The sequence below is a fragment of the Oncorhynchus keta genome, chromosome 36 (assembly GCF_023373465.1).
Source record: "Oncorhynchus keta strain PuntledgeMale-10-30-2019 chromosome 36, Oket_V2, whole genome shotgun sequence".
NCBI lineage: Eukaryota > Metazoa > Chordata > Actinopteri > Salmoniformes > Salmonidae > Oncorhynchus > Oncorhynchus keta.
Window position 1 is genome coordinate 28,757,382 of NC_068456.1, and position 19,166 is coordinate 28,776,547.

Below are 19,166 nucleotides of genomic sequence, written 5' to 3' on the forward strand. Positions count from 1 at the left end.
ACAACAGGACGGGCCAGGGGTAGGATGGCGAATGTGTGAGAATTCCCAATCCTCAATTATAGATCCTGGGAGCCAGAGGACAACATTTTTTAAATCTGTGAGCACTTTGTAATACTCTTACATGATCTTACAAGGTTTGTGCATGGAGTTGAGCCATAGTAAACGAAGCCAAAGAGAGATGGCTGTTTGACTGTAAATCCTAAATCCAATAAAGCTGACCTTGAGTGAGAGACTTGAGAACTCTCAGACGACTCTTGGTCGACCAAGGTTTTTTTTAGTCGGGGACAGCCCTATAAACTCTTCACTCTTATTGTTCTGAGAGTTCTCAAGTCTCTCACTCATTTTTTTCCCATATATTGACACATTGTTTTAATCAAATCAACTATATTCACTGAACTTGTCTGATGCTTTAAGCACACGGTTGATTAAATAATTAAGACACACAAATGACTAGAGGGTGTCCGACCAGCAATTGATTTGACTGTGCCGGGCCAGGCTCAGACTTGCTGCGCTGTGTTAAAGAAAAAGTCAGCGAGTGACTGACTAGCACCCAATGTCTCTCTCTCCTCCCTGCTGCAGCGACCACCACAGAACATCAACATTTTAATCGCACTTTCCATGTTTGTTGAAGCTGCAATAAAATTACAGCCATTTCTGACTGAAAAGTTCTGTTACAGAAATCCCTAATTTGTTTACGTAAACATTCCCTATTCCCTTAAACATGCATTACATATCCAAGATGGCGTCGCAGTCGGACGTGTGCTTGTCTTGTCCCGTGTTAATTCATTTCTAAATAGTCTGTTTTTCGTTAAAAAAAAAAAAAAATTTAATCTCACTTTCCATCTACGAACTAAACATACTTTCCTGTAACCCGCCTCACCCAATGTGGTACGGATCTGCATTTTTTTTTATACCTTATAACTGGAACTTCAATCAGCAGCTAGCCAGCACACTAGCTACTAGCTACTCATCATTGTTTGCCACTGCTAGCAGTATTAACCTTTAGCTCGGACGATTACATGCCAGTCTGCACAGCGCGATATCAACTCAGAGCATATAGGACTGCTTTTCTCCACCACATCACCGGATTCCTGCCACAAGCTTTGGACCATTACACTGGATCATCGCAGCTAGCTAGCTGCAACCGAGTGGCTACTGTTGGCTAAAGTCTCCGTCCCGAAGCGAGCACCAGTTAGCCTTGAGCTAGCCTCAACCTAGGCCCATCTCCCGGCCAGCAGACGGTGTATACCAGATAATTCTTGGGCTAGAATACCTCTTTTGCCAAGTGGCCTGGACCCTTTATTGTCGACATGGAGCCACGCCGATCCATCACGACTGGTCTGCCGACGTAATCGTCGTGGTTTCAATAGGCTTTTCCGTTGCAATGTCGCCGAAGACCCATCTGCTAGCCCCGGCCCGCGAGCTTTATGAACTCTGTGTTTCCCGCTCGCCTAGCGTAGTAGCGACTACACAGCTGATGCCTGCTGGTCTGTTCATTAACACTGTACCTCATTTTGTTTATCTGTCGGCCCCAGCCTCGAACTCAGGTCCTGTATGTACCTAACTGACCCTCTCTGCCCATTCATCGCCATTTACCCGTTGTTGTCTTAGCTCTCCTGACCAACACCTGTGATTGCTTTATGCCTCTCTCTAATGTCAATATGCCTTGACTACTGCTGTTTCACTTAGTTATTGTTTTATTTCACTGTAGAGCCCCCAGTACCGCTCAACATGTGTTAGATAGCTCTTTTGTACCACCCCCCATGCATGCAGACCTCACCTGCAGAGATGCAACCTCCCTCATTGTCACTCAATGCCTAGGTTTACCTCCACTGTACTCACATCCTACCATACCCTTGTCTGTACGTTATGCCCTGAATCTATTCTGCCACGCCAATAAATCTGCTCCTTTAAATCTCTGTCCCCAACGCAATAGACGACCAGTTTTTATAGCCTTTAGGCGTACCCTTATCCTACTCCTCCTCTGGTGATGTAGAGGTTAACCCAGGCCCTGTATCTCCCAGTACTACACCTATTCCCCAGGCGCTCTCATTTGTTGACTTCTGTAACCGTAAAAGTCTTGGTTTCATGCATGTTAACATCAGAAGCCTCCTCCCTAAGCTTGTTTATTCACTGCTTCAGCACAGTCTGCCAACCCTGATGTCCTAGCCTTGTCTGAATCCTGGCTTAGGAAGGACACCAAAAATTCTGAAATTTCGGTCCCCAACTACGACATTTTACGTCAATATAGAACTGCCAAAGGATACCGAGTTGCAATCTACTGCAGAGATAGCTTGCAGAGTTCTGTCTTACTATCCAGGTCTGTGCCCAAACAGTTCAACCTTCTACTTTTAAAAATCCACCTTTCCAGAAATAAGTCCCTCACTGTTGCCACTTGTTATAGACCTCGCTCAGCCAACAGCTGTGCCCTGGACACCATACAGTGCCTTGCGAAAGTATTCGGCCCCCTTGAACTTTGCGACCTTTTGCCACATTTCAGGCTTCAAACATAAAGATATAAAACTGTATTTTTTTTGTGAAGAATCAACAATAAGTGGGACACAATCATGAAGTGGAACGACATTTATTGGATATTTCAAACCTTTTTAACAAATCAAAAACTGAAAAATTGGGCGTGCAAAATTATTCAGCCCCCTTAAGTTAATACTTTGTAGCGCCACCTTTTGCTGCGATTACAGCTGTAAGTCACTATCAGTTTTGCACATCGAGAGACTGAAATTTCTTCCCATTCCTCCTTGCAAACAGCTCGAGCTCAGTGAGGTTGGATGGAGAGCATTTGTGATCAGCAGTTTTCAGTTCTTTCCACAGATTCTCGATTGGATTCAGGTCTGGACTTTGACTTGGCCATTCTAACACCTGGATATGTTTATTTTTGAACCATTCCATTGTAGATTTTGCTTTATGTTTTGGATCATTTTCTTGTTGGAAGACAAATCTCCGTCCCAGTCTCAGGTCTTTTGCAGACTCCATCAGGTTTTCTTCCAGAATGGTCCTGTATTTGGCTCCATCTATCTTCCCATCAATTTTAACCATCTTCCCTGTCCCTGCTGAAGAAAAGCAGGCCCAAACCATGATGCTGCCACCACCATGTTTGACAGTGGGGATGGTGTGTTCAGGGTGATGCTTTTACGCCAAACATAACGTTTTGCATTGTTGACAAAAAGTTCAATTTTGGTTTAATCTGACCAGTGCACCTTCTTCCACATGTTTGGTGTGTCTCCCAGGTGGCTTGTGGCAAACTTTAAACAACACTTTTAATGGATATCTTTAAGAAATGGCTTTCTTCTTGCCACTCTTCCATAAAGGCCAGATTTGTGCAATATACGACTGATTGTTGTCCTATGGACAGAGTCTCCCACCTCAGCTGTAGATCTCTGCAGTTCATCCAGAGTGATCATGGGCCTCTTGGCTGCATCTCTGATCAGTCTTCTCCTTGTATGAGCTGAAAGTTTAGAGGGACGGCCAGGTCTTGGTAGATTTGCAGTGGTCTGATACTCCTTCCATTTCAATATTATCGCTTGCACAGTGCTCCTTGGGATGTTTAAAGCTTGGGAAATCTTTTTGTATCCAAATCCGGCTTTAAACTTCTTCACAACAGTATCTCGGACCTGCCTGGTGTGTTCCTTGTTCTTCATGATGCTCTCTGCGCTTTTAACGGACCTCTGAGACTATCACAGTGCAGGTGCATTTATACGGAGACTTGATTACACACAGGTGGATTGTATTTATCATCATTAGTCATTTAGGTCAACATTGGATCATTCAAAGATCCTCACTGAACTTCTGGAGAGAGTTTGCTGCACTGAAAGTAAAGGGGCTGAATAGTTTTGCACGCCCAATTTTTCAGTTTTTGATTTGTTAAAAAAGTTGGAAATATCCAATACATGTCGTTACACTTCATGATTGTGTCCCACATGTTGTTGATTATTCACAAAAAAATACAGTTTTATATCTTTATGTTTGAAGCCTGAAATGTGGCAAAAGGTCGCAAAGTTCAAGGGGGCTGAATACTTTCGCAAGGCACTGTATGTGAATTGATTTCCCTCCATCTATCTTCAGAGTTCGTACTGTTAGGTGACCTAAACTGGGATATGCTTAACACCCCGGCTGTCCTACAATCTAAGCTAGATGCCCTCAATCTCACACAAATTATTAAGGAGACTACCAGGTACAACCATAAATCCGTAAACATGGGTACCCTCATAAATATCATCCTGACCAACAAGCCCTCCAAATACACCTCTGCTGTCTTCAACCAAGATCTCAGCGATAACTGCCTCATTGCCTGTGTCCGTAATGGGTTCGCGGTCAAGGAACCCATCAGCATACTGCTTCTGATGTTGACATGCATGAAACCAAGGCTTTTTCGATCACAGAAGTCAACAAATGAGGGTGCCTGGGGACATGCAGGGCCTGGGTTTACCTCCACATCCACAACAGAGAAGGAGTAGTATGAGGGTGCGGCTAAAGGCTATCAAAACTGGTCGCCTAGAGCGTTGGGGACAGAGAATAAGAGGAGCAGGTTTCTGGGCATGGTAGAATATATTCAGGGCATAATCAGGGGTATCAGGGGTATGAGGAGTGGGACTAGGGGATCCATTGTAAACTAAAACAATGATAACTAACCTGAGCAACAGTACACAAGGCATATTGACATTTGAGAGAGACATACAGCGAGGCATACAGTAATCACAGGTGTTGAATTGGGAAAGCTAGCTAAAACAGTGGGTGAGACAACAGCTAATCAGCTAGCATAACAACAGCAGGTAAAATGGCATTGACTAGGCAACGGGGCCGACAGATAAAACAAACAAGCAGAATGGAGTACCGTGATTAATGGACAGTCCAGCGTGCATCAGCTATGTAGCCAAGTGATCAGAGTCCAGGGGCAGCGGTGGATGGGGCAGGGGGGCTGGACTGGCGAGTGTTATCCAGGTTAGAAAAAACTAACAATGACTAAATAGCTTGTAGCTAGTTAGCTGGTTAGCTTCTGGAGGTTCTTGAGTGTATTCTAAAAATTAAAAATAATAGCGATTCCGTATCACATTGGGTGAGGCAGGTTTCCGGAAGGTATAAACACATTTTTAAAAAAATCGGGAAGAGATAGAAAGTACATATGGGCCACTGAGATGCAGACGGTTAGCAGGCCTGTGCTAACAAGCTAACAGATTAGCAGGCCGGGGTAAACAAGGTAGTAGTTAGCGGACCAGGGCTAAACAAGCTAGCAGTTAGCATGCCGAATTAGCAAGCAAGGGCTAGAGAGTTAGCCTTTGGAGGACGTCGCGATGGGGTGAGTCTGTTTATTCCTCTTCATGCAGTGACATCGATAGGCCGGTCGTGGGTCCGGGTATAGTAGCCCAGGAGTATGCTAGGAGCACAGGAGCTCTGGCCGGGCTAGCTTCAAGCTACGTGGGTGGAAACGCTAGCCAGGAATAATCAACCAGGGTTGCGGTTTAGCTCGATAGCTAGTTGCGAAGATCCACCTGAAAAGATGTTCAGTTTGCGGAGGGAATCCGGGGATAAAAAATAAATAGTTCCGTTATGCTCTGGTTAGCGTCGAGTTGTTCGAACTGGCGAGAGCTTTCCGAGCTAAAGGTTAGCTGATGACCGGTTAGCTGAAGACCGCTAGCATAGCTGGTGGTTAGCTGGCTAGCTTCAGTTGAGGGGTACCGAAGTAAATATAAATACTTTAGGAAAAGTAGCTACATTGGGTGAGGCGGATTGCAGGAGAGTATTTGGAAGCTTAGGTTTAGCAAAATGTTTTTAAAGATGCGAAGAAAAATATCTAAAACGAAAACGAGACGATATTTACAGAGAGACGATACGACGACTTACTGCTACGCCATCTTGGATTAAGTCATTAATCATTAGGATATTTTAGCCATCCGCAGAACGTCCTAGATGACCCCTCCAGCCTTCAGATGTGAGCTAAACAGTGCAATTGCACTTGAGATGCATTTTAAGGCTATGGATGAGAATGTGAGCTTGTAATATCCAAACGTGTAGGTCATCTATTAGCAGCATGGGTTGCATTAAATAGGCTCAATATTTTTTACTGATGCATTTGGCAATATTCAATTATTTATTTTCCACCATAAAAAAAATCCTACAATGTGATTTTCAGGATTTTTTTCTCATTTTGTCTGTCATAGTTGAAGTGTACCTATGATGAAAATTACAGGCCTCATCTTTTTAAGTCGGAGAACTTGCACAATTGGTGGCTGACTAAATACGTTTTTTCCCCATTGTAAACAAAAGCATTCACTGTGAAAGTTGATAGGCTACATGTAGGCCATTCATATATAGCTAAATGTAACAATCTTGTGCGTAGTGGGTGAGGAGTCAGGTGCAGGAGGCAGAAAGTTCTGAACAGCTCTTTATTCAGCACCAGGCAAAATAGTCTATACAACGAAACTGAGCATCATAAAACAAATGCCCAAAACAGGAACCAAACCAAGCTCGCACTACCACACATACAAAGTGGGAATAAACAAGCCCGCACGAAGAGCAGGCGGCCTACCGACTTAAATAGCCAAACACACGAAGAGCAGGCGGCCTACCGACTTAAATAGCCAAACACACGAAGAGCAGGCGGCCTACCGACTTAAATAGCCAAACACACGAAGAGCAGGCGGCCTACCGACTTAAATAGCCAAACACACGAAGAGCAGGCGGCCTACCGACTTAAATAGCCAAACACACGAAGAGCAGGCGGCCTACCGACTTAAATAGCCAAACACACGAAGAGCAGGCGGCCTACCGACTTAAATAGCCAAACACACGAAGAGCAGGCGGCCTACCGACTTAAATAGCCAAACACACGAAGAGCAGGCGGCCTACCGACTTAAATAGCCAAACACACGAAGAGCAGGCGGCCTACCGACTTAAATAGCCAAACACACGAAGAGCAGGCGGCCTACCGACTTAAATAGCAAAACACACGAAGAGCAGGCGGCCTACCGACTTAAATAGCCAAACACACGAAGAGCAGGCGGCCTACCGACTTAAATAGCCAAACACACGAAGAGCAGGCGGCCTACCGACTTAAATAGCCAAACACACGAAGAGCAGGCGGCCTACCGACTTAAATAGCCAAACACACGAAGAGCAGGCGGCCTACCGACTTAAATAGCCAAACACACGAAGAGCAGGCGGCCTACCGACTTAAATAGCCAAACACACGAAGAGCAGGCGGCCTACCGACTTAAATAGCCAAACACACGAAGAGCAGGCGGCCTACCGACTTAAATAGCCAAACACACGAAGAGCAGGCGGCCTACCGACTTAAATAGCCAAACACACGAAGAGCAGGCGGCCTACCGACTTAAATAGCCAAACACACGAAGAGCAGGCGGCCTACTGACTTAAATAGCCAAACTGAAGGTCTAAACAAGAAACAGGTGAAACAAATCAGACCAAACCAACAGAAAAGGGAGAAAGGGATCGGTGGCAGCTAGTAGGTCGGTGACGACGACCGCCGTGCACCACCCGAACAGGAAGGGGAGCCACCTTCGGTAGGAATCGTGACATAATGCTCAATGTATCGAATCAGTTATTGTTTTCTTACGCAAACAGCGAGCAACACCTGCCAATTTCTCTCAAAACACAGGTATGTTGATTCGCACGGGACTATTGCTATCAGACCTTGGAGAAAAAAAAGACAGTAGGTTATTCCGGCTGGAATTTTTACTCTCCTGCCATATAAAAATACAAATAAACATCAACTAGATTACTTCTTTAGACAATGTGAAAATGACCTTGGAGAGGGGGATGAATGGAGAGAGAGACAGAGAAAGAGAGAGAGCGAGACAGAGACAGAGAGTGGACAGTGAGGGACAGTGTCTGACAGACCAACCAACCTGCACATGTCCTCTACTCTATGCTTATTGTTATTGATGAATGTATGGTTATTTTAACCCTTGGTTATTGTTGTTACTGTTGTCCCATTGACAATTTTGATTCATATTATTTTCATATTGTAAATATCCAAAGTAAGCTTTGGCAATTTGTACATTGTTATGTCATGCCAATAAAGCAAATTTGATTTAATTCTACTTCACTTGCTTTGTCAATGTTAGCATATGTTTCCCATGCCAATAAAGCCCCTTGAATTGAATTGAACTGAGAAGAGAGAGAAAGATTCCATTTCTTTGTCTCTCTGTGTGAGGATTATTTATGGTCCAATCAGACCAGCAGCGTTACCAACTCTGATCCATACACTGGATTAAAACATTAAAACAGGCCTTGAGACTTTAGAACATAAAACAAATATATTTTTACAGTGTCACAACTTAACCCTATCTCGGCCCTCTCACTCCCCCATTAACTCTCTTTCTTTCTCTCATCCTGTGTCATCTCTCTCACTTGCTCTCTCTGCCAGCAGCTTTCACTGATGCACTGTATCCTCTGTCACTTTCCATGCCTCCTCTTCTCTCTGCCCCTTCTCCCTCATTCGCTCTCTCTTTCTCTCTGCCCCTTCTCCCTCATTCGCTCTCTCTTTCTCTCTGCCCCTTCTCCCTCATTCGCTCTCTCTTTCTCTCTGCCCCTTCTCCCTCATTCGCTCTCTCTTTCTCTCTGCCCCTTCTCCCTCATTCGCTCTCTCTTTCTCTCTGCCTCTTCCCCCCCCCTCTTTCTTCCTCTCCCTCTGTGTGTGTTCGATGTGATTTTTCTTTGGACGGTGAGACACTAAAACAACTGGGGATGGCATGAGAAACAGACCGAGAGTTTCCTGCTAAGACTCTGGGTATGAGCAGGAATGAGTAGGGTGTCGAATCAAAACGCATCTTTTGACCAATGTGTAAATTCATGTTAATTGTGTAGACACTCCTCTAAGAAACCCTATGGTCTACAGCTCATGTCTCTAGCATCATCTGTTCCAAACTGATTGGAGTTTTGACCTTTGTAGGATTATCAAAATTAGGGCGACGAAATCAATGAAGGTCTGAAAAAACAAGTGGTGATTTTACATTGAATTTACATTCGTTAATAACTCAACTAAATGCAAATCAAAACTAGAAGTTGAACTGTTCCCAGTGGGTTATCATTGAACTCGTCATCTTTCTTCTCTAATCCAGAGGACATAAAACAATATAGAGGTAAGATAGATATCGATTTTGAGACATGACATTTAGTATTTTCACATTTTATTCTATGCTGTCCAAATTGATGCAAAGTTCCTGTTTTTCCACGAAGATTTCTCACAAAAACAGGCATATCTCTGTGAAATGTAAACGGAGCACACCACAAGCTTTTTATTTTCAAAGCCTTTTACATTTAATTCAGCTCATGTCATGCTAACTTATCTATTTGCAACCCATGGAAACAACTTGGAAGACGACGACGACCACAAAATGTAAAATCCCCAAAAGTTTAGACGAGGAAGCTGCATCACTCTGTCAACAGAGCTCAGTGCTTTTTATCAGATGTATTAGGTTATGAAATATGACTTCTAGGATATAATATTAATGATGTCAGAGAACGACCCCACTGAACGATTCAGAACAGATATTTGTCTTGGTAAAATGTATTCTATAACAGAAAGTGAAACGTCATCACCAAAGCACGTTTTCATCAACTGTGGGCAGAGTGGGTGGACACCCTAGAATGTGTGTGTGTGTATGAATGTGTGTGTGCTTGTGCATTCCTATTCCTATACGCTTGTGCGTGAGTGAGTGTGTGTGTGTTTCCAAAAAGGGTGATGCCAGTGGGGTTGGTTGGGGGATTCAGAAACTCCACACTGAAACAGCTGTGTAGTCAGAGGCAGACAGCAGCTCAGCACACTATTACCCAGCATTCCCGCTCCAGAGACTCACAGCAGTCTGAGGGAAGACAGCTGAAATGGCGACATAATCCTGGAAATATGATGAGAAATTTGTCCATAGCTTTTTGTCAATGATTAAAGACAATAAACACTTTGTAGCAAATCTTAAAAAGAAGGAATGTCAAGTAAATCATCTTCTTCCCACTGGGCACAAACGTCAATTCAATCTCTATTCCACGTTGGTTCAACAACGTTGATTAAACCAGTGGGTGCCCAGTGGGTAGACAGACACTTTCCCACTGATATAAACAGAACAGACTTGACTGAGTAGGCCATGAAATTGACATTATTTCCTAAGAGATGAAAGCCTTTGAAACAGGGTAAAAATAGCCTCATGTTCGGCATGTTTCCAGTATGGATGATTTGTCAACAACAGGGTTCAGATATGGCTGAAACGTCACATATTATACTAAATTAAGTGTCTCGGATTTATATACATACAGAAAAGGAAATGCTCTGAGACCAGGTTGCTGAGTCATGTGAGCTGAGCTGCTGATGTGGGACTGTAGTTGGAGACAATTTTTCTCTCCCACTAGCTTTGGTTTGTAGCAGAGTGACAGGGAGGCTCCAAGATGGCAGCTTGAGCCCATGCTAATCCCAGCTCTGCATACCAACTCTGCATTGCCTATAACCCCAAGCAAACCTCCAGCTTCCAAGAAAGGCATGTTTGAACTGGGCCCAGATGCCGCTGCCAATAACAATGTTATCGCCACTCTTTCCAGCCTCATCAATACCAGGTCTGATGTCATATAGAGTAAATGGTCGGCGACAACGCAATGAAAATTCAGGGCTTAAAACAGTTGACTTTGCATGTATGAAAATCATCGATGTTAAGAAGGTTGCCCACAATGAAAATTGTGTCGGAATGGAGGAGGGAAACATGGACTTGTGTCAAAGAAGAATGGCTAAACTTGAAAACTGCTCCAGACGGTGGAATCTGAGACTGTATGTCGCTCCCGAGGCAGATGGGGAACACGTGCGGCAAGAGACCCTCAAAGTCGACCAAGCTGTCCTATATTGTTCTCTCACCTTTGCTATTTTTACCTGCAGTATAGGCAGTGAGCTCTTTGTTGTTTCTTGGTCTGGAAGTTATCTTTGTTATGCTTAAACTATTCTCACTCAATCGTTTAAATCGATATGGTGTGCAAGGCTGGTTTCTTTTCATTTTTACTCAATTTGCGATTGTTGTTTAGCTCGTAGTACTTTCTGGAGATCTCAATGGGGAAATTATTCATGGCTCTCTCAGGGTTTTGAATGCTCTGCTGGAGATATCACTCTAAGAATCATTTCAACTGAAGTATTTTGCACTCCGACTGGGTCACTTTCTTTGTCTTGTTATCAACATCATTATTATTATTACCAATATTTATGGGTTTAATTCCTAACTTTACTTGATATATGTCACGAATACCACCGAAGGTGGCTCCCCTTCCTGTTCGGGCGGGGCTCGGCGGTCGTCGTCGCCGGTCTACTAGCTGCCACCGATCCCTTTTTCCTTTTCGTTTGTTTCTGTCTAATTGTTTTCACCTGTTCCTTGTTGAGGTTTTGGGATGGGTGTTATTTAAGTTCCTTTAGCCCGCTGGTGTTTGTGCGGGCTTGTGGTTATTTTACGTTAGTGGTGTTTGTGTACTTTTTGGTTTTCGCTGTCCGGTATTTCGGTAACAGTGGTTTTGGGGTTGTTGCGCCTGTGTTTTGGGCTTCACCCATGTTTGTCCCTGTTACTGTGCTTGAGGACATTAAAGCATTTTTCCCGTCTACCTTCTGCTCTCTGCGTCTGACTCCACACCCATCACTCTCCCGTCTACCTTCTGCTCTCTGCGTCTGACTCCACACCCATCACTCTCCCGTCTACCTTCTGCTCTCTGCGTCTGACTCCACACCCATCACTCTCCCGTCTACCTTCTGCTCTCTGCGTCTGACTCCACACTCATCACTCTCCCGTCTACCTTCTGCTCTCTGCGTCTGACTCCACACCCATCACTCTCTCGTCTACCTTCTGCTCTCTGCGTCTGACTCCACACCCATCACTCTCCCGTCTACCTTCTGCTCTCTGCGTCTGACTCCACACTCATCACTCTCCCGTCTACCTTCTGCTCTCTGCGTCTGACTCCACACTCATCACTCTCCCGTCTACCTTCTGCTCTCTGCGTCTGACTCCACACTCATCACTCTCTCGTCTACCTTCTGCTCTCTGCGTCTGACTCCACACCCATCACTCTCCCGTCTACCTTCTGCTCTCTGCGTCTGACTCCACACCCATCACTCTCCCGTCTACCTTCTGCTCTCTGCGTCTGACTCCACACCCATCACTCTCCCGTCTACCTTCTGCTCTCTGCGTCTGACTCCACACCCATCACTCTCCCGTCTACCTTCTGCTCTCTGCGTCTGACTCCACACTCATCACTCTCCCGTCTACCTTCTGCTCTCTGCGTCTGACTCCACACCCATCACTCTCTCGTCTACCTTCTGCTCTCTGCGTCTGACTCCACACCCATCACTCTCCCGTCTACCTTCTGCTCTCTGCGTCTGACTCCACACTCATCACTCTCCCGTCTACCTTCTGCTCTCTGCGTCTGACTCCACACTCATCACTCTCCCGTCTACCTTCTGCTCTCTGCGTCTGACTCCACACTCATCACTCTCTCGTCTACCTTCTGCTCTCTGCGTCTGACTCCACACCCATCACTCTCCCGTCTACCTTCTGCTCTCTGCGTCTGACTCCACACCCATCACTCTCCCGTCTACCTTCTGCTCTCTGCGTCTGACTCCACACCCATCACTCTCCCGTCTACCTTCTGCTCTCTGCGTCTGACTCCACACCCATCACTCTCCCGTCTACCTTCTGCTCTCTGCGTCTGACTCCACACCCATCACTCTCCCGTCTACCTTCTGCTCTCTGCGTCTGACTCCACACCCAACACTCTCTCGTCTACCTTCTGCTCTCTGCGTCTGACTCCACACCCATCACTCTCCCGTCTACCTTCTGCTCTCTGCGTCTGACTCCACACCCATCACTCTCCCGTCTACCTTCTGCTCTCTGCGTCTGACTCCACACCCATCACTCTCCCGTCTACCTTCTGCTCTCTGCATCTGACTCCACACCCATCACTCTCCCGTCTACCTTCTGCTCTCTGCGTCTGACTCCACACCCATCACTCTCCCGTCTACCTTCTGCTCTCTGCGTCTGACTCCACACCCATCACTCTCCCGTCTACCTTCTGCTCTCTGCGTCTGACTCCACACCCATCACTCTCCCGTCTACCTTCTGCTCTCTGCGTCTGACTCCACACCCATCACTCTCCCGTCTACCTTCTGCTCTCTGCGTCTGACCCATATGTATATACTGTATTCTATTCCACTGTATCTTAGTCTATGCCGCTCTGATATTGCTCACCCAAATATTGATATATTCTTCATTCCATTGCTTTACTTTAGATGTGTGTATTGTTGTGAAATTATTAGATATTACTTGTTAGATATTACTGCACTGTTGGAGTTAGAAACACAAGAATTTCGCGACACCTGCAATAACATTGGCTAAACACATGTATGTGACAAATAACATTTGATTTGACTCTCCAATAGGAAAATGTGTTCATCCTTGCTGCCTCAGAACATGAGATCTATATGTGCTTCATTTCAAAAGGATATTGTATCTATTCCTTATGTCACAACTTACTGGAATACATTTATCAAGAATATCTGTTTAAAAAAAGTCTGGTTATAACTACACAAATACCTGCTTGTTAACAAGGTCAAAGAGGTCTCTTTCAGAATGATCCATAAGTAATACCCTGCAAATCATTACCTGAAGAAACTTTTAAAAAAACATAACATTAACTGTGCTTTTTGTGTTGAGCATCCAGAAACAGTTTTGCATGTGTTTTGGCATTGTCTACATGTAAAGAAATTAAGGCAAGATATTAATAGTTTTATAATTGTTAATAGTCTTGATGACTTAAAAAAAAAAAATTATGGGAGAATGTGCTGCTCGGTTTCCTTAACTATAATAAGGACGAAGACAAATAATTTGACCTCATCAATCTAATTGTGCTAATGGAAAAATGTCATACTCATGTCATATGAATGTAAATTCACTAATAAAAAAAAACATGTTTTCTATAAGGAATTCGAGCAGGCAGTACATGAAGACCATTCTACACTTTTCTAATAAGAAAGCTCTTAAAACAATCAATACCTGTGTCTTTTAAGGAATTTCTATAATCTGTAATTTGTTGCACCCCCTATCCCCTCATTGTCTGTTTGTATACTTATTGTATGTATACTGGTGTTTCTTCAAACAAAAACTACAAACTAAAAAGACTTATAAAATAATTATAATATATATACAGGGGGCTCCAAAATTACTGGCACTGACTGGCAATGCACAAACAGTATTTAAAAAAATATAAACAATATAATTATAGAGAAACTCAAAATACCAACGTGAGAAATACTGTACTTTATTAATGTTTCAATGGAACCAACCAAAATCATACAATTATTTAATACAAAATTCATTTCACCAAAATCAAGGTTTCATAATTATTGGCACTCCTCCTTTAGTACTTAGTGCCACCATCTCTGGCAAGGATAACAGCATGGAGTCTTTTCCTGTAATGTTTGACAAGGTTAAGGAACACATCTGGAGGGATTTTGGACTATTCCTCTATGCAGACCCTTCACATTCCTGGGTTTGCTCTTATCAACAGCCCTCTTCCACTCAGCCCACAGGTTTTCACTTATCAACAGCCCTCTTCCACTCAGCCCACAGGTTTTCACTTATCAACAGCCCTCTTCCACTCAGCCCACAGGTTTTCACTTATCAACTGTCCTCTTCCACTCAGCCCACAGGTTTTCACTTATCAACTGTCCTCTTCCACTCAGCCCACAGGTTTTCACTTATCAACAGCCCTCTTCCACTCAGCCCACAGGTTTTCACTTATCAACTGCCCTCGTCCACTCAGCCCACAGGTTTTCACTTACCAACTGTCCTCTTCCACTCAGCCCACAGGTTTTCACTTATCAACAGCCCTCTTCCACTCAGCCCACAGGTTTTCACTTATCAACTGCCCTCGTCCACTCAGCCCACAGGTTTTCACTTATCAACAGCCCTCTTCCACTCAGCCCACAGGTTTTCACTTATCAACTGCCCTCTTCCACTCAGCCCACAGGTTTTCACTTATCAACTGTCCTCTTCCACTCAGCCCACAGGTTTTCACTTATCAACTGTCCTCTTCCACTCAGCCCACAGGTTTTCACTTATCAACTGTCCTCTTCCACTCAGCCCACAGGTTTTCACTTATCAACAGCCCTCTTCAACTCAGCCCACAGGTTTTCACTTATCAACTGCCCTCTTCCACTCAGCCCACAGGTTTTCACTTATCAACAGCCCTCTTCCACTCAGCCCACAGGTTTTCACTTATCAACTGTCCTCTTCCACTCAGCCCACAGGTTTTCACTTATCAACTGTCCTCTTCCACTCAGCCCACAGGTTTTCACTTATCAACTGCCCTCTTCCACTCAGCCCACAGGTTTTCACTTATCAACAGCCCTCTTCCACTCAGCCCACAGGTTTTCACTTATCAACTGCCCTCTTCCACTCAGCCCACAGGTTTTCACTTATCAACTGTCCTCTTCCACTCAGCCCACAGGTTTTCACTTATCAACTGCCCTCTTCCACTCAGCCCACAGGTTTTCACTTATCAACTGCCCTCTTCCACTCAGCCCACAGGTTTTCACTTATCAACTGCCCTCTTCCACTCAGCCCACAGGTTTTCACTTATCAACTGCCCTCTTCCACTCAGCCCACAGGTTTTCACTTATAAACTGCCCTCTTCCACTCAGCCCACAGGTTTTCACTTATAAACTGCCCTCTTCCACTCAGCCCACAGGTTTTCACTTATAAACTGCCCTCTTCCACTCAGCCCACAGGTTTTCCCTTATAAACTGCCCTCTTCCACTCAGCCCACAGGTTTTCACTTATAAACTGCCCTCGTCCACTCAGCCCACAGGTTTTCACTTATAAACTGCCCTCTTCCACTCAGCCCACAGGTTTTCACTTATCAACTGCCCTCTTCAACTCAGCCCACAGGTTTTCACTTATCAACTGCCCTCTTCAACTCAGCCCACAGGTTTTCACTTATCAACTGCCCTCTTCAACTCAGCCCACAGGTTTTCACTTATCAACTGCCCTCTTCAACTCAGCCCACAGGTTTTCACTTATCAACTGCCCTCTTCCACTCAGCCCACAGGTTTTCACTTATCAACAGCCCTCTTCCACTCAGCCCACAGGTTTTCACTTATCAACTGCCCTCTTCAACTCAGCCCACAGGTTTTCACTTATCAACAGCCCTCTTCCACTCAGCCCACAGGTTTTCACTTATCAACTGCCCTCTTCAACTCAGCCCACAGGTTTTCACTTATCAACTGCCCTCTTCCACTCAGCCCACAGGTTTTCACTTATCAACTGTCCTCTTCCACTCAGCCCACAGGTTTTCACTTATCAACTGTCCTCTTCCACTCAGCCCACAGGTTTTCACTTATCAACAGCCCTCTTCCACTCAGCCCACAGGTTTTCACTTATCAACAGCCCTCTTCCACTCAGCCCACAGGTTTTCACTTATCAACAGCCCTCTTCCACTCAGCCCACAGGTTTTCACTTATCAACTGCCCTCTTCAACTCAGCCCACAGGTTTTCACTTATCAACTGTCCTCTTCCACTCAGCCCACAGGTTTTCACTTATCAACTGCCCTCTTCAACTCAGCCCACAGGTTTTCACTTATCAACTGCCCTCTTCAACTCAGCCCACAGGTTTTCCATTGGATTGAGGTCTGGCGACTGAGATGGTCATGGCAGAACATTTCGTTGTCACAGAACCATTTCTGTGTGGATCTTGAGGTATGTTTCAGGTCATTGTCTTGTTGGAAAGTCCACATACGGCCAAGTCCCAGCCTTCTGGCAGAGGCAACCAGATTGTCAGACAAAATGTCCTGATACTTGGTAGAATTCATTATGTAATCAATCTTAACCAGTGCCTCTGGACCTCTGGAATTAAAACAGCCCCAAAATATCACTGACCCTCCTCCATATTTCACCGTGGGTATGAGGTGTCCCTGGACCTCTGGAATTAAAACAGCCCCAAAATATCACTGACCCCCCTCCATATTTCACCGTGGGTATGAGGTGTCCCTGGACCTCTGGAATTAAAACAGCCCCAAAATATCACTGACCCCCCTCCATATTTCACCGTGGGTATGAGGTGTCCCTGGACCTCTGGAATTAAAACAGCCCCAAAACATCACTGACCCCCCTCCATATTTCACCATGGGTATGAGGTGCTTCTCCTTGTATGCATCTCTGTTTCGACGCCAAACATGCCGATGCTGTATGTGACTATAACGTTACATTTTGGTCTCATCTGACCAAAGCACCTTTTTCCAATCATAATTTAAATGACGTTTGGCAAACTCCAAGCGCTTGTGTCTGTGTCTTGGGGTCATTAAGGGTTTTCTTCTGGCAACCCTTCCAAAGTGTGGTTGTGGAGGTGGCGTCTGATGGTGCTTTTTTAAACCTGGTGACCCCAAGACGCCACCAAGGCCTGCAATTCTATCACAGTGATTCTTGGGGATTTTGTTGCCTCTCTCACGATCCTCCTCCCTATCCTGGGGGGCAAAATGCATTTGCGTCCTCTACCCGTGAGGTTTTCAACTGTTCCATATCTTTTAAATGTTTTAATAATTGTCCTGACAGTGCTCAGCGGTATATTCAATCATTTGTGGATCTTCTTGTAGCCATTACCAGATTTATGAAGTTCTACGACCATCTGTCTCTTTTAAACTGCCAGGTCTTTTCTTTTCTTCATGGTGTTGGATGACAAAGGGATATTGCATGCGTGTTACCTCATTTTTATACCCTAGTGAAAAAGGAAGTGATGTAATGGCTCAATATAGTTCCTTAATTCCTGGTTTAATTTTGGTAGATTTTAATAATAATATTTAAAGGTTCAATTAATTGTGAAGCCTTGATTTTGAGGACATAGATGTTTAATTAAATCAATAAATGATTTTGTTGGGATCCATTGAAACATTAATCAAGTACAGTATTTTTCACATGTTGGTATTTTGAGTTTATCTCTATAATTATATTGTTTATATTTTTTTAATATTGTTTGTGCAGTGCCAGTAATTTTGGAGCCCACTGTATAGTACTCTATAAGAGAGTCCCATATGTAGGACTCTATAAGCCTATTTAGAAACTTCATGGATGAACAACATTTTATGCAGAACAGGATCAATCGATTCCATGAACACAATTTGAAAACCTTGTTGACAGTTTAGTTCCATTCAAGAAACTCACCTCTCAATCTAATTCTGGCAGAGAACGTCCGAGGAACGACTATTTCCAGATGTGTCTTGGTTGAAATAAGTAAGTTATTTCCTTGATATAGCTTAAAACCGTACAAATCCAGTCTCTGTTCGTTGACAGGCCTATTTCCTATACATTTTTCCTTATTTCACGAGAAGAAACTCAGGCTTCCCCCCCTCATCCTTCTCACTCTTCCTCTTGTGTCTGTCGCAAACACGTGGAAATTTCCGCTTGGAAAATAAACAGGCTCGTCAAGTCATGTTCTCTCTTTATGTTCTCTCACACGTACCGTATCCCAGCCCCCACCGCCCGGTCCGCGTGCGTGCAAACGTTCAGCACCACCCGCAGACAGAGGGAAACGAACGGAGCATCGCGGGTGAACTTTCTCCTCTTGTCGGGGCTCGACCGCTTATCTGAAGCGACAAGGTTTATGACCGGTGAGGGGAGGAGGGGACCAGAGAGCGTTCGTAGGGGGTATTCCGACGGCCGGTATCCCGTTTTTACATAATTTTACTGTCGAGCGCTTTGCTTCAAAGTTCATGTGTCCTTTGTCATATAAATAGTGTTTAATCTAGCGCTTGTGTTAACCTACAATGCAACATAGATCAAATTGTGGTGTGTAAAAATGTCCCACTTGGCTGGTCTCTCACTGTCTGAGATCTCTTTAGTCAGACACTTGAGTCAGAGGATCCTAACTGGGGGAGAAACCCTTTGAGTCACACAGGATATTCCAAGGGACATTCTATCCCCTCACTAACTAACCTGTATGAACTAAAATGTTCATTCCTCTCAGCACTACCTGTCTGACAGCTTTGAAACGGGACCTGTTATTGTGTTTGAATGGGTTCATTGTCAGGGATGTGTCAAAAATATAACATGACTGATACCTGAGACCCTGGTTGGTCACTGTTGAACTCTGACTCTGACTCACTTCAATTTCAAATCAATTTAAGGGGC

At 44.5% G+C, this 19,166-nt stretch overlaps 1 protein-coding gene across 2 annotated transcripts in view; it reads right to left on the reverse strand.

The window, feature by feature from the left end:
* LOC118369878 (leucine zipper putative tumor suppressor 2 homolog) overlaps positions 1–18,609 on the reverse strand; it is a 131,340-nt gene extending 112,731 nt beyond the window's left edge. For both annotated transcript variants that reach the window (XM_052498779.1, XM_052498778.1), the window contains exon 1: positions 18,201–18,609. The gene's annotated coding sequence lies outside the window, so the exon portion shown is untranslated. The remainder of the gene's footprint in view (positions 1–18,200) is intronic.
* Positions 18,610–19,166: the final 557 nt, after the last annotated feature.